Source organism: Chlorocebus sabaeus, chromosome 16, assembly GCF_047675955.1.
Source record: "Chlorocebus sabaeus isolate Y175 chromosome 16, mChlSab1.0.hap1, whole genome shotgun sequence".
In the NCBI taxonomy this organism is placed as follows: Eukaryota; Metazoa; Chordata; class Mammalia; order Primates; family Cercopithecidae; genus Chlorocebus; species Chlorocebus sabaeus.
This window is the reverse complement of record NC_132919.1, coordinates 37222678-37237611: the sequence shown is the minus strand read 5'-3', so window position 1 is coordinate 37237611 and position 14934 is coordinate 37222678. Positions and strand designations below refer to the sequence as shown.

Sequence of the window (14934 nt, the reverse complement as noted above, 5' to 3'; positions counted from 1 at the left end):
CCTTGAATGAAACAGCTCAAGCTCAAAGTTCACCCAAAGGCCAACAGTGATAAACTCTCTCCCAAGGACAAACCTCAATATATTTTTGGTGCTTATTAAAAACAGCATTTATGTAGCAGCCACACAATAAGCAAGGGCTCTTTACCAAACTCTGTTTCTGATCAGAAAGCACTCAGGATATACGGATGAAATTCTGCTTGGGAATGTAGTCTCTTAGTACAGAAACTAAAATTTGCCATTTTAAAACAAAGGTTCAGAAGACAAATAATCCAAAAGCAAAATGAACAAAGGCAGTTCCCAATGAACAAGCAATTCACAGAGGAGGAATTATAATATCCAACAAACACATTTAAATTGTAGGCCGGGCGCGGTGGCTCTAGCCTGTAATCCCAGCACTTTGGGAGGCCAAGATGGGTGGATCACGAGGTCAGGAGATCGAGACCATCCTGGCTAACACGGTGAAACCCCATCTCTACTAAAAATACAAAAAAATTAGCCGGGTGTGGTGGCAGGCGCCTGTAGTCCCAGCTACTCGGGAGGCTGAGGCAGGAGAATGGCGTGAACCCAGGAGGCGGAGCTTGCAGTGAGCCGAGATAGTGCCACTGCACTCCAGCCTGGGCGACAGAGCAAGACTCCGCCTCAAAAAAAAAAATTAAATAAATAAATAAATAAATAAATAAATTGTAGTAATTGGAGATTTACTGACTCAAGTTATCATTGCATACATATCAAAGTGGGAAAAATTAAAGTGTGACTTTTTAAATGACTAAAAAAAGGGAGAACCCTCTCAGATTAAAAATAACACACACAACTACTTGAAAATGGGTAGTATTAAATTCACACTGATTTATAAGTGTGACAATTTAAATGTAGAGGAATTCACTAAATCTAATACACAGAGCAGTAAAGCAATTCCACAAAATATCACTGGTTTTTCTGTTGATTAGCTGCCGTCTATACCAATGCAACAATAATACATAAAGGGAAACAAGCTGTATCTACGTTATATATTATACGGATCAATGATCTTCCTTGCACCCTGACCCTGTAGTACCATAGATGTTCTCTAATTAATTATTAAAGTTTTCTAACAGTCAGTATTGTACATCTCTGGTTTCACTTTCTTTTTATTCCACATTCCCAGAAGAACAGTCACAGACAATATATAATCAGAAAAAGTATGTATCTTCTCTGTCTATAAGCTAATAGATTTCACTGAAAAACTGACAACTCTGGGTACATCGTTTCCCCCCATCTCCTTTTCTGTACCCCCACAGTATCATAATATTACAACAGAAGATAAACTAAGGAGCTTTCATTTATTGTTCCTGCTACCAAAAGGTTGCTTGACATTCAGCATCTGGACAAATTACACCTGGAGGTAGTCTGGCTGGGCTCACAATTTAGTTTTACTTCTTAGTGGCCCTAAATATCTCATAAAATGGAGAGAAAGAATAAAGCATAATGGGTTCATGCTATCAGCCAGATCAGCTACTCTACTAAGGAAAAATTTCAAACTGTGCAAGTATACCTTTTTTTTTTTTTTTTTTTTTAAGAGATAGGTATCGCTATGCTGACCAAGTTGGCATTCACAGGCATGATAATCATACTGCACTACAGCCTAGGCCTCAAGTGATTCTCCTCTCTCAGCCTCCTGAGGAGCTGCAACTACAGGTGTATACCATGACACCCAGCCTCTAATATACTTCTAAGAAGTGAATAGACTATAACAATTCCCTCAAAACATTTGCAAGGTCAAACCATTTTAAGGACAAGGTGGAGTTTATGAGGGGTCTTCAAAAAGTTCATGGAAAACTGAAGTAAGAACAAATGTCAAACTTACAGTCAAGCTTGGGTAGAAGAATGGTGAAATTACCGATTCTTTACCAAAAGTTTATGGAGACAATGCCCCAGAGAAATCAGCAGTTTACAAATGGATAGTTCGCTTTAAGAAGGGATAAGATGGTACTGAAGATGAAGTCCTCAGTGGCCAGGCCATCCATATCAATTTGATAGGAAAAAATTCATTTTCTTTGTGCCTTAATCGAAGAGACCAATGACTAACAGCAGAAACTACAGCCAGTGCCAAAGACATCTCAATTGGTTCCACTTCCCCAATTCTGATTGAAAAATTAAAGGTGAGCAAACTTTTCACTTAATGGGTGCCTAAAGCATTGCAACCAGATCAATTTTTTGCTGCAAACTACAGCAAAGCTTTCAATGGAAATTTCAATGGAAATTTTAATCAAGTGGGAACAAGATTCTGAAGCATTTCTTCAAAGAACTGTAACAGGAGGCTGAGTATGGTGGCTCATGCCTATAATTCCAGCACTTTGGGAGGCCAAGGCGGCAGATCACAAGGTCAAGAGATTGAGACCATCCTGGCCAACATGGTGAAACTCTATTTCTACTAAAAACATAAAAAATTAGCCAGCGTGGTGGCAGGCGCCTGTAGTCTCAGCTACCTGGGAGGCTGAGGCATGAGAATCGCTTGAACCCGGGAGGCGGAGGCTGCAGTGAGCAGAGATCATGCCACTGCATTCCAGCCTGGGTGCCAGAGCAAGATTCTGTCTCAAAAAAAAAAAAAAAAAAAACTGTAACAGGAAATAAACCACAGCTTTACTGTTACAGTATGATCCAAGAGACGAAGCACAATCAAAGCAATGGCTACCGAAAGGCGGAAGTGGTGTAGTCAAAGCAAAAGTGGGCAAGAGCAAAGGCCACGGCAACAGTTTTTTAGGATGCTTGAGGCAGTTTGTTTGTTGACTTTCTGGAGGGCCAAAGAAAATAATAACATCTGTTAATTATGAGAATCTTTGAGAAAATCAGCCAAAGCTTTGGTGGAAAAATGCCCAGGAAAGCTTCATCAGAGAGTTCTCTCCACCACCACAATATTCTTGCTCATTCCTCCTAGCAAATTCTGTGAGAGTTTCGATGGGAAATCATTAGGCATCTACCTCACAGTCCTCATATGGCTCCTTCAGACTTCTTTTTGCTTCTAATCTTAAAAAAATCATTAAAGGGCATCATTTTTCTTTAGTTAATGTAAAAAAGACAGTATTGACATAATTAAATTCCCAGGACCTTCCGTTTTTTAGGATGGACTAAATGGCTAGTGTCATTGCTTACAAAAGTATCTTTAACTTGATGGGGCTTATCTTGAGAAATAAAGTTTATATTTTTAATTTTTATCTTCTAATTCCCTTTTTCCACAAACTTTTTGAAGTCCCCTCATATTTACCTGGAAAGACACACACAATACTTAATGTGTTCTACTAGAATTCATATCAGTGCAACTCATTTGACAGTACAGCTGCACTATGTGTACATTAAATCACCAACAGTAGGATAGCTGGAAAAGTCAGTCCACACTATTTTAAACAATTGTATCACAACTATGTATTACTTTGCTTACAGCTTATGAATAAACAACTGTTGTCTTATCATGGGTTATATAATCTGGCCAGACTCAGATGTAACAATAAAAGCATTCTTATTAAAGTTCACCTTTACAGGAGTAGAGAATACAATACATTACTAATAGTAAGTGCCTCCTGGGAGGCGATGAGGTTGACGGGGGTATACGGAGGATTTATTTTCCACTGGATATTTCTTGTTATCTTTTAAACTGTGTATATCATGTAGTTGTTTAAAAATTCATATTTAATTAAAAGCTGTGGAATAAGAACAATACAATTGATAGTGCAGTATACCATAGTCAATATATGCAAACAAACAAATCAGATATATATCAACAGAAGTTGGAAAATGATAAACAAAATAAAAGTTGACCTTATTGCATAGTGGGCCATGTGTTTTTCTTTCTATTTTTAGGTTCAGTAACTTTTTAAAGGGGGTGTGCTACTTCTAACTTGCTTATGCATAATATCTCCATATCCGTTTATCATTATCTCTGTATTTACACATACAAATATCAAACATAGGACCACATTTATCAACTGCTCAAACACGTTGTTTTTTTGTTCAGAAAACTGATTATTTGCTGAAAGCATCCTAAGCTAAATTCTGCGTAGAATTATGAGTTGTATTGCTTCAACAGTAGCAACTGTATTCTCACAGTCAAACCTGAATGTTAGATGCATTTCTTTCAGGAATAATCAATTCTCCATTCCAAATTCAAGGAACACACTAAAATATACTCTATAAGATACTAGGATGAGTACAGCATATATGGAACCTACTGTAAATTGATGTTGTAAAGGTAAATAATCACTATTTCTGGTCATTAAATTGTGTGTAGTAATCGATGTACCAATTTGTACATATAGGCAACAGGACAGTGATTGAAAGCTTACTGTTCTTGATTCCATCTACAATGGCATAGTTGAAGAGCAAAGACTCTAATGTAGTATTTGGTCTAGCATCTACACTAAGCCCTGACAAACAAAAAAAGCAGGTGGGGTTGGGGGGTGATTCTTGTAAATGTAAAAATGGCAAAAATAATTTTTTTGCAAAGAGTTAATGCAGTTTCTTTCATGTCTCATTTATTTATTATTTAGTTACATACTACAAAGATCCATATCATTATGCAGCAAGAAGAATTACATACAGATTTTCTCTTGCCTAAGCAAAAGAAGCAAAGTTGTCTTGGCATGGAGAGATAAAAGCTTTTAGACCTGGAAGGCACCAAACATTTTCACCCTATAGTTAGGAACATAATCTAAAATCTTTTTAAATGATCATTAAGCATTCATGATGTTTTCCATATTTTATCTCTAAATTAATCAGAAAATTCTCAAAACCGAGAGGACAGGGGAAAGCATGAGATAGAGAACACAAGTCCACAACTACTGCAGGGTTTTCCTTAACTTTCCAAAAGTGAGAGCATTTTCCAGGCTTGATCTTCCTCTTCTGCTCCACAACATCACACTACTAAACAGAGATCTCCACAAATCACCACCCTGCCTCACTCGTTTTATGTAATGGTGGGGAGTTGTGACCTTTAAAAAGTCTTTCTTAGGATACTTTATGGCAGAATGTTGTAAATTGTTGAAACTTGGTAATCGGTAGATTCCTTATACAACTAACTGTGTACTATATACGTCTAACGTTTCTCTAATAATTTTTTTAAAAACTATTTTATGAATGTTTCAAAAGATTGAACAACCATTTCTTGACCTGCAGACTGACAGTCATCTTGACTCTTCTTGGCTAGGGTATGGAATACATGAAGCATTCAGGATCATTCAGTGAGTGACAATTTAAACAATCATAGTAAACTTTTTCACATAACACTATATGTGTCATCCATGTTAATACATTTAGGTCTGGTGGCCAGGTGTAGTGGTTCACGCCTGTAATCCCAGCACTTTTGGGAGGCCAAGGCAGGCGGATCACTAAGTCAAGAGATTGAGACCATCCTGGCTAACACAGTGAAACCCTGTCTCTACTAAAAACAACAACAACAAAAAATTAGCCAGGCGTGGTGGCGGGTGTCTGTAGTCCCAGCTAGTCAGGAGGCTGAGGCAGGAGAACGGCGTGAACCTGGGAGGCAGAGCTTGCAGTGAGCCGAGATAGAGCCACTGCACTCCAGCCTAGGCAACAGAGCAAGACTCTGTCTCAAAAAAAATAAAAATAAAAATAAAAAATAATAAAAAAAAAATTTAGGTCTGGTTTACTTTCATTACTGTATACCATTTTATTTTTATCTTGTATAACAAAGTGAGGTAGTCCTTTTCCCCTGCATTTTCTTCCTTCCTCATTCCCTTCTTTCTTTCATTTTCACTTTCTCTCTTTCCCATTCATTTTTTCCTTCCTTCCTAAATATTTTTTTTTTTTTTGGAAAATGGACTACTAATATTACATGAACATATGCTAATTGCAAACTTCAAAGAACATGGAATAAAAAATAAAAGTCCCTCTTATCCTCCTCAATCACTGCAATAGTGAACACTGATTGCAATGATAATCTCAGAAAATCAAATATTTTGCCAGCATTTCAGAAGTTTTAATATTAAGAGTCTAACCTTTTTAGGGAAAAGTGTCAGGGTCTTAACACAACTGTCAAAAGGAACTTCCAGAGTACAGCCTTTCAAGATATACAGGATGCCAAGAAAAATCTCACTCTCTATAAATTACTAAGGGAAGGAAGATGCTCAAAGAAAACAGGTCTAATAGAAAACTTCAATTTGCATTAATAAATTAGAACTGCTGAATAAGCATTCTTTTTTTAATTTTTAATCTTTTTTTTTTTTTTTTTTTTTTAGATAGAGTCTTGCTCTGTCACCCAGGCTGGAGTGCAGTGGCATGATCTCAGCTCACTACAACCTCCACCTCCCAGGTTCAAGAGATTCTCCTGCCTCAGCCTTCTCAAGTAGCTGGGACTACAGGTGTGCACCACTACGCCCGGCTAATTTTTGTGTTTTTAGTAGAGATGGGGTTTCACCATGTTGGCCAGGCTGGTCTAGAAGTCCTGGACTCAAGTGATCTGCCCACCTCGGCTTCCCAAAGTGCTGGGATTACTGGCATGAGCCATCATGCCCAGCCAGTAAAATTTCTTTCTATAGCTTCGAAAATGCACCCAATATCAGAGCCATACTTGTCCAGCTGACCACTGAAGATCAGAGGAGATATAATACAAATGCTTTCTCTTTACAACAAAGTATGTTCACCTGTGCCACCTGGAGGTATCTGTCATAAAGTAGGTGGAATCATGAGAAGCAGGAAAGACCTCATGGGAGAAGAAGGATATTCATTCTCACACAACTAGTTACAACCACCAGCTATCATTAGTGAGTTTCTTTCTTCTATCCAAGCTATTGGGTAAGTTTTTTGGATCAATTATCTCATATTATCTAACAATGATCCTGTAAGGTAGGTATTATTAATACCCATTTTAAAGACAGGGAGAGGCTGGGCGTGGTGGCTCACGCCTGTAATCCCAGCACTTTGGGAGGCCGGGACAGGCGGATCACAAGGTCAGGAGATTGAGACCATCCTGACTAACACGGTGAAACTCCATCTCTACTAAAAATACAAAAAATTAGCTGGGCGTGGTGGCGGGCGCCTGTAGTCCCAGCTACTCAGGAAGCTGAGGCAGGAGAATGGTGTGAACCCGGGAGGCGGAGCTTGCAATGAGCCGAGATCCAGCCACTGCACTCTAGCCTGGGCGACAGAGCGAGACACTGCCTCAAAAAAAAAAAAAAAAAAAAAAAAGACGGAGAGAAAAAAGTTCGGGGAGGTTATCTGCCTAAAGTTGTCCAGAGAGCAAGCAAGTAGCAGAGATACAGTTCAAATTCAGGACTGCAGACTCTAAAGATCACATTCTTCACCTTAAGCAAAATCACCTCACCTCAATTTATCACTTCATTACCTACTAAGTTCATTATTTTAAATTATATTTACAATATAAAACATGTAAGAGATTTTTATCCCCAAACATCAATTATATCATTGATTGAGAGTCTGTTGTCTGTCTATTCAATGTCTGCTTAACTTAATATAATCTTTTCTATAATCATAATAAACATCTATGTATCCTGATCAGAGATACCTATACTGTGATCAAACAATGTGGAAAAATTACTTTAACCAGAAGTCACAACAGAGGTTACAGACATTGAAGGAAGCTTCACATGCAGTGAGAGAAACAATCAAAGTGCTACTTTACATACACCATAATACCTGTGATTAAAATATTTCATCTTAGAAAATACTGGTTTGTTGGTTTCATATTTAAAGGTGTACATGATGCAACCACGGATGACATGCTAGCATCTAAAAAAGAGCACAGAAGTCAGCCAAGTGACCAAGAAAAGAAAAAAACACGATCCTCAAAAAAATCCCCAAATCTCAGCTTTGACCAGATTTCACATCATATAGGGTGGTTACAGATGTTCTTCACGAAGTCATAAAATACGAAGAAGGCATAGTATAAAAGACAAGAAACTGATGGTATAAAGGCAATGAAGGCAATACAGTGTTTCTGGTCTCTCTGCCAAGTTCCACAGACTCACATGGCCAAAAGTCTTCTGCCCTGTGACAACAATAAGGGGAAGAAGAGACTGAAGCTGCAGAAAGACAATCTGTGGCACTCACCCACCTCCCTTATGCCTCGGTTACTGGGTTGGCTACCTTCAGTAAGAAAAATCAAGAGAGAAAAATTTTTTCAAAGAAAGAGAAACTCAGTAATGATAAGAGCTTATACACTATCAAAGCAAAATTAAAACTTTTGATAAATGGAACAGTCAGAACTCCAGAAACAAAAACAATATTAAATATGTTAGCTTCATAATCAGCAGCTGAAAGAGTCTTCAATATAAAAAAAGCAGCTACGCTAAAGACACAAGACTATAATTTAAAACAAAGTATTAAAGCATATAGAAAAACTAAAATTATATATACATTAATTTGGAGAAAGAAGGGATTTCTAGGTATTCCTAGAAATAAGGAATAATTCAAAAAGATCGAATTCAAAAAGATCGCTTAAAAATGTTTATGAAACACAAATCTTTCATAAAGAAAATTGTTTCTTTATTTTATAACCTTTGCTTTGTTTCTACTATTTTATAACCAGGAATTATTTGCAAACTATTAGAAAATCCTGTCGCTACATAAAATGTGAAAAAAAAAAAGTAACAAGACAAAGACCTTGACTTCGGGTATCCTAGCTGCTTGTTTCCTTCTGTTTTAACATGTCTTGGGTCTGAATTTTCATGAGTTTCTGGACAAGTTATGAGATTCTAGGGCAGGGATCTCCCCAAATCTGAAAGTTGAAAAAGATTTTCACATCCTTAATAATAAAGATGAGAAACCTGAGGCGTAGAAGGCAATGACTCACTCAAGGTAACAATGTGAAGGAAGTCAAAACCATCAGTGTCTGAATTTCCTGTTTCCTAAGTAAAAGCCCTGTCATATATAAACTTACACTGGAGCAGTCACAAATCTGTAAGGTTATCTGGGAAATCAATGAACATAGAAGTACAAGATGGACAAACAGGTGCAATTGAAAACTGAGCAGAAAGGCTGAGCTACAGGGTTTCCCTGATATTTTCTGGAATATTTAAAAAATTATTATCTAGTCAGGAGAGGGTAGAACACACTTTTCAACACCACAGAAATCAATTTTTTATTATTTAAAAGATGGTAGGTAAGCACATGCCTTCTATCAATGGCAAAGAGATGTAGATATACATATAAACAACACTACCATAAAGAAGACATTTTTGTTTTAACAAAATCCATATTTATATGATTACATTTCCTATGGTCAAGAGCAGCTGTAATTAATGGATTTCCCTCCTTCTCCTAATGCAGTCATTTGTCAATTCAAATAAAGAAGGTCCAATCAATTTTGATGTATTTAGTAAGCAATTTGTCAAACAGTGCCATAATCCAGTTAATATATTAATTCTTGTCATGGAGAGAGTTCTAACAACTATGAGGTTTTCCATAACTGGAGAGAAAAAAACCTGTGCATGGATGCAATGGGTATTCTTATGGAGATAACACCTCTGTGTCCCAATATCTGAGAGCACGCAGTAGTACATCAGCTAACAGGAAAACCATTTCATTATAATAAAAGCCCTGGGTCTCCTGGACAGGGTGGCAGCTAATTCATTGTACTAAACTGAGTTTCTTCAAATATCTGTGTAGCTCATGTATTTTTAATAAAATAAACAAGCCGGTATATATAACAATAAATACAACATCAGTAAGTTCTAAGGGGAATAGGGCTTTGTTAATACAAACCTTGCATCTTAAACTTTAAAAAATACTCTATAAAAGAATTTTTATACTTTACAAATTTGTTTTAAATGCTTTAATTAAAATAAAGTGTAAGTTAAAATTTTAATTTGCCTCTTAACGTTTCTTCATATGACTTGCAAACTAAGTGGTTCTCAGTCTTTTATTTTTCCTGTCCCAACAAATTTCAAGTAAGTTACTGACTTCTATCTGTATGTAACATGGGCACCGTGCTAAGGCCACACAGTTCGTCACTGGTGGTCAAGACTCCAACTCGTGGAAGGCTGTCCTTCAGTTGACACCATGTAAAGTTCTGGACATGACAGTTTTCTTACTTTCCATCTTTATTTCAGCCACTAATCAAATTCTATCTCCATCTCTTCCCAAGTCTGTCTATACTCTGGGAGCTGGAGATAGAACAAGTAGATACGCAGAACTTTCTGGCAGGTGGTTCACAAAAGAAATCTGGACTGCAGTGACCAAGGAAGAGTCAAATCCTTTTCCAACATGGTCACTACCAGTTTGGGCAGAACAGAGGGCTAGAAGAAGACAGGTTTTGAGCATGTCACAGATAACCTTCAGAGTCATCCTGAGCAGATTTGGCAAACACTTTCGAAAGACGATGACTCTCTCCATTCACTATATCTAAGGCTTTCTATAGTTCTCTATTAGGAAATGCAAAATCAGAGATGAAGGCAAATCATTTCTAGAAAATAAAATGGAAAAACACGGCAATATTACTAGAAGAATAAGAAAGAAAAGAGATAAGGAATACATTTATTTTCCAGACATTAGGATCCCCCTGGCCCATTTATAAGCCATGTAAGAGCAGAGAAAAAAAAAATTAGAAGAGTAATTTGGCACAAGGCTGTGTATTTATTTAAAAACCTGCAATGTATACCAGTTCTCCAGACTACCAGACGTCCCATTGTTTCATATGTCTGCTGAGAAAGGTGCCCTATGTGTCAGAAAAGCACACTGAATATTTTTCAATGACCCAGGGGGCAGAGGTCACTTATTATAAATGGATAATGAGACTAATGCAGTGCTCTGAGTGTGGACAAAGAAAGGGTCTATCCATAGCCCCTGGTGGATTGGTCATTCAGGCTTTTACTTCCTCTGCACACTTAATGGAGTCAAACAATTGACAGAAATTCTATAGAGAAGGCTGAAACTGAGAGAAACAACTGTATTCTAACTCTGATAGACAAACACAAATAGTGACCCTGAAACGGCATCAGAATTCCTGTTACCACTAACGCAGCAGACAGTTGTAGCATTCCTCCTAAATTCCCAGTCGTTTATTAGCAATTAACCGTAGTGATGGAAGTGATGCCACATCAACCCACAAGCTCCTGCCAATATCAACCCATTATATTACCACAGGTAAGCAGAGACAGACCATTCTATTCTAGCCCCTCATTTTTTGGAGAAGAGGGCAAACATATCCAAATCCTGCATCCTCTATCCCCACTACCCAATCATCAAAATGCACATTCAGGGATATCAGTATCTGCATGTAAAGAACCTTAAACTTAGGTGAGATAGCATAAATGACATCGGGAGCAGAGTTCTGACAGCCTACAGGCTTTACGACCAATAGATGCTTTTTCTTTAATCTATCAGAATCAATGTCCTAGCCCAGTCAAATCTGTCAATCCAGGGCAAAATATGGCTAGCTTCAGTGGAAAAAATGCTTACTGAAAAATAGCAAGTCATATAACAATCTGAAGGAACATTGAGATACCACTATCACATAGAATTTTGTAAAATAAAAACATTAAGAAGCAAAAAGCAGCCCTGTATAGAGACATTCCTTTTGTTTCACTTTGATATTAAGAACAATTATGACAGGGCTGGGTATGGTGGCTCATGCCTGTAGTCCCAGCACTTTGGGAGGTCGAGGTGGGTGGATTGACCCTGGCCTTGAGCCCAGGAGTTTGAGACCAGTCTAGGAAACATGGCAAAACCCCATCTCTACAAAAATACAAAAATTAGCCAGGTATGGTGGCACACACCTGTAGTCCCAGCTACTTAGGAGGCTGAAGCAGGAGAATTGCCTGAGCCTGGGAGGTTGAGGCTGCAGTGATCTGTGATCATGCCACGGCACTCCAGCCTGGGAGCAACAGAGCGAGACCCTGTCTCTCCCTGGCCAAAAAAAGAATTATCACAGGATGGTGGTATGACATGCACACTTTTTTTTCCCAACTGGTAAATACTGAAGTAAATGACAGAAAATGCCAAGATTTGCTTCAGAATAGGGTATGGATCATTAGGTTGTAACGGAAAGAACTTTTAATGTTGAAACATGTTGAGACCAGCAATGACAGAAAAACTCAATGAACCCTATTCCACAGGTCTGAAGATCTATGTGAAGACATGGAGAAGTAGGTAACCAACGAACACAAAGGCTAAAAGAGAAATCTAATACAAACTGTAAGTCCATCATTTATAAAGTTTGCAGATTGTTGCTGGTACTTTCATTTAACTATTTGACATCTTTTCACTGAACAAGAAACGTTTATTTCATAATATTACGCAAGCTATGAAACATACATGTGGCTAAATTCAGGGTCTAAATGTCTCAAATGTTTAGTTTCTTAAAGAAAAACACCGTTTCACTGAAATCATTTCTCTATGGAAGGATATGTCAACTGAGAAGTTTAAGTATAAATAAGTGAAATTTTAACTATCCCAGATTTTCAAACCTGGATAGAGCAGTATGACACACCCTATGGACAACAATGGACTATAAACACTCTTTAAATAAGTCCTACATTACAAGTTTCCTCTACAAGAGAAAAACATTTCTTTCTTCCCCTTCCACCCCTACCCAGTCTTGGGCAAATATTTATTATGGACAATGCAAGGAAATATTGTTGAGTACCTCCACCATGAACAGTACACATACCACAACAGCAATGCAATCCAGGATGTTAGGTTAAATCTAATGTGACATTTGAAAGGGAGCAGCTCATAAGAAAACTGCTGTATATTTAATTGCTTTTCCAGGGCACTGACAATATCCATGGTAGAAAACACCAATAATTTCTTTCACTTTTTGTATCGCTGTCCTTTTTATAGGCAGCAGGGAGTGGAGTTGATAACAGCAATATGCACAAAACATATCAGCATTGGACTCAAAACTCATGAAACAACAGGATAGTAAAATCTTTTAAAATAACTTCATTCTAAACCCAAATGCATGGCTTTATATTAGAATGAAAAATATTGGCTCTTTCTAGTCTCAATGTTGCGGTTTGTATGCCAACAGCACAGAATTTGGTGGGAAATCAAGATCCCTAGAATTTAACCTTAATCATGTTGCTGACTTCTGATTTTAGTACTCCTCTACTAAAGCTCAATACTACTTTTAAGTCCTATCTACTTTATTGTATGTAAATGCCAAAAAAAAAAAAAATGTAAGTGAAGTCCAAGAGATTAGTAAAGCAATCATATATTTTTAAAGCCTATAAATCAATAGACAGCCCGGCTATTCAAAAGAAACTCACCACAGGCCAGGCGTGGTGGCTCGCGCCTGGAATCCCAGCACTTTAGGAGGCCAAGGCGGGCAGATCATTTGAGGTTAGGAATTCAAGACCAGCCTAGCCAACATGGTGAAACCCCGTCTCTACTAAAAATAAAAAAATTATCCAGGCATGGTGGCACACACCTGGAGTCCCAGCTACTTGGGAGGCTGAGGCAGGAGGAACACTTGACTCGGGAGGCAGAGGTTGTAGTGAGCCAAGAGCACGCCACTGCACTCCAGCCTGGGCAATGGGAGAGAAACCCTGTCTCAAAAAAGAAAGAAACTCACAACAGACTTAATTGTCTTTAGTATAATAAAAACTAAGATTTTGTCAAAGGAACACAACTACTTCAAAGTCAGGTTCCAGTAAGACTTTTTATAGTTATTAATTCAACTCATGATCCTGTTTTCTATTTCTAAAGCATTGTTTTATGACTTCCAGGACACCAAATTCTGTACTAGTTGCTTTTACTTCTAATCACTTGCTTTTATTTCTCATCTGCTGCCTTCTAACATGTCGTGCTATCTATGGTTCCATAATATTCCATATGGTCAAACATGTAGATAAGGAAGAGGAAAATAAAATATACAAAGAAGATCCAATTGGAACTGCAAGAGATAAAAAATATGATATCCGAAATGTAAGATACATTGAATGAAATTAACACAAAGAAAAGGAATTAATATACTTATAGATACAGAATTTAAAACTATATACAACCAAACAGAGAGGAAAACAAGAATAAGAAAATCTTAACAAAGATTCAGTGAGCTGGGAAAGTATCAAGTGGTCGACATAAATAAAACTGAAGTCCAAAAAAGGGGAAGTGACAGAGAGAGTGAAAGAAAAAATATTTGAAGACATAATTGTATAAAAATTTCCAAATTTGATGAAAAGTATAAACCTACAGATCCAAGAATCCCAAAAACCCCAAGCAGAAGAAAAGTACAGCACAGTTTCATAGCTTTTTCTCTATTGTTTGTATGTGTTCTGTTTCACTGATTCACACTCTGATCTTTTTCTCTTTTTCCTATATTTTCTGTTTTGCATTAATTTGCTCTACTTTGTCTAGTTTCTTAATGTGGAAGCTGAGGTCACTGACTTCAGATCTTTTCCCTTTATAATATAAACATTAGCCCTATAATTTTTCCCTTGAGTATGGATTTAGTGCCATCCCACAAAATTTCCTATTTTTCTTTAAGGTTTTTATTTTGAATTAGCCAAGCATGATGGTGAGAGCCTGTAGTCCTCGGTACTCAGGAGGCTGAGGCAGGAGGATCACTCAAATTCAGGAATGCAGGCCACAGTGAGCCATGACTGAGATACTGCACTCCACTCCAAGTGACAGACTGAGACCCTGTCACCATTAAAAAGAAAACAAGTTTTTATTTTGAAATGATTAAAGAGTCACAAAAAATTGCAAAATAGTACAGTGATGCTCTGTGTACCCTTCACTCAGTTGTAAAATCAGAAAATCACCATTGACACAATCCAGAAACTTTATTCAGATATAATGAAATTTACATACATAGTTTTATACTCATTTTATGTGTGTGAGGGTCTATTCAATTTTATCACATGTGTAAATTGGTGTAACCTCCGCTAAATCAAGATACAGAACTGTCCTATCACCACAAAGACCAACCTTCTAATAATTCTATATAGGTATATTCACCCGCTTCTCTCCCACCCCATTCCT

General features: G+C 37.4%; 1 protein-coding gene across 5 annotated transcripts in view; it reads right to left on the bottom strand.

The window, feature by feature from the left end:
• Nucleotides 1-14934, bottom strand: part of BCAS3 (BCAS3 microtubule associated cell migration factor) — a 710433-nt gene that overhangs the window by 332332 nt on the left and 363167 nt on the right. The gene's annotated exons all lie outside the window — the stretch shown is intronic.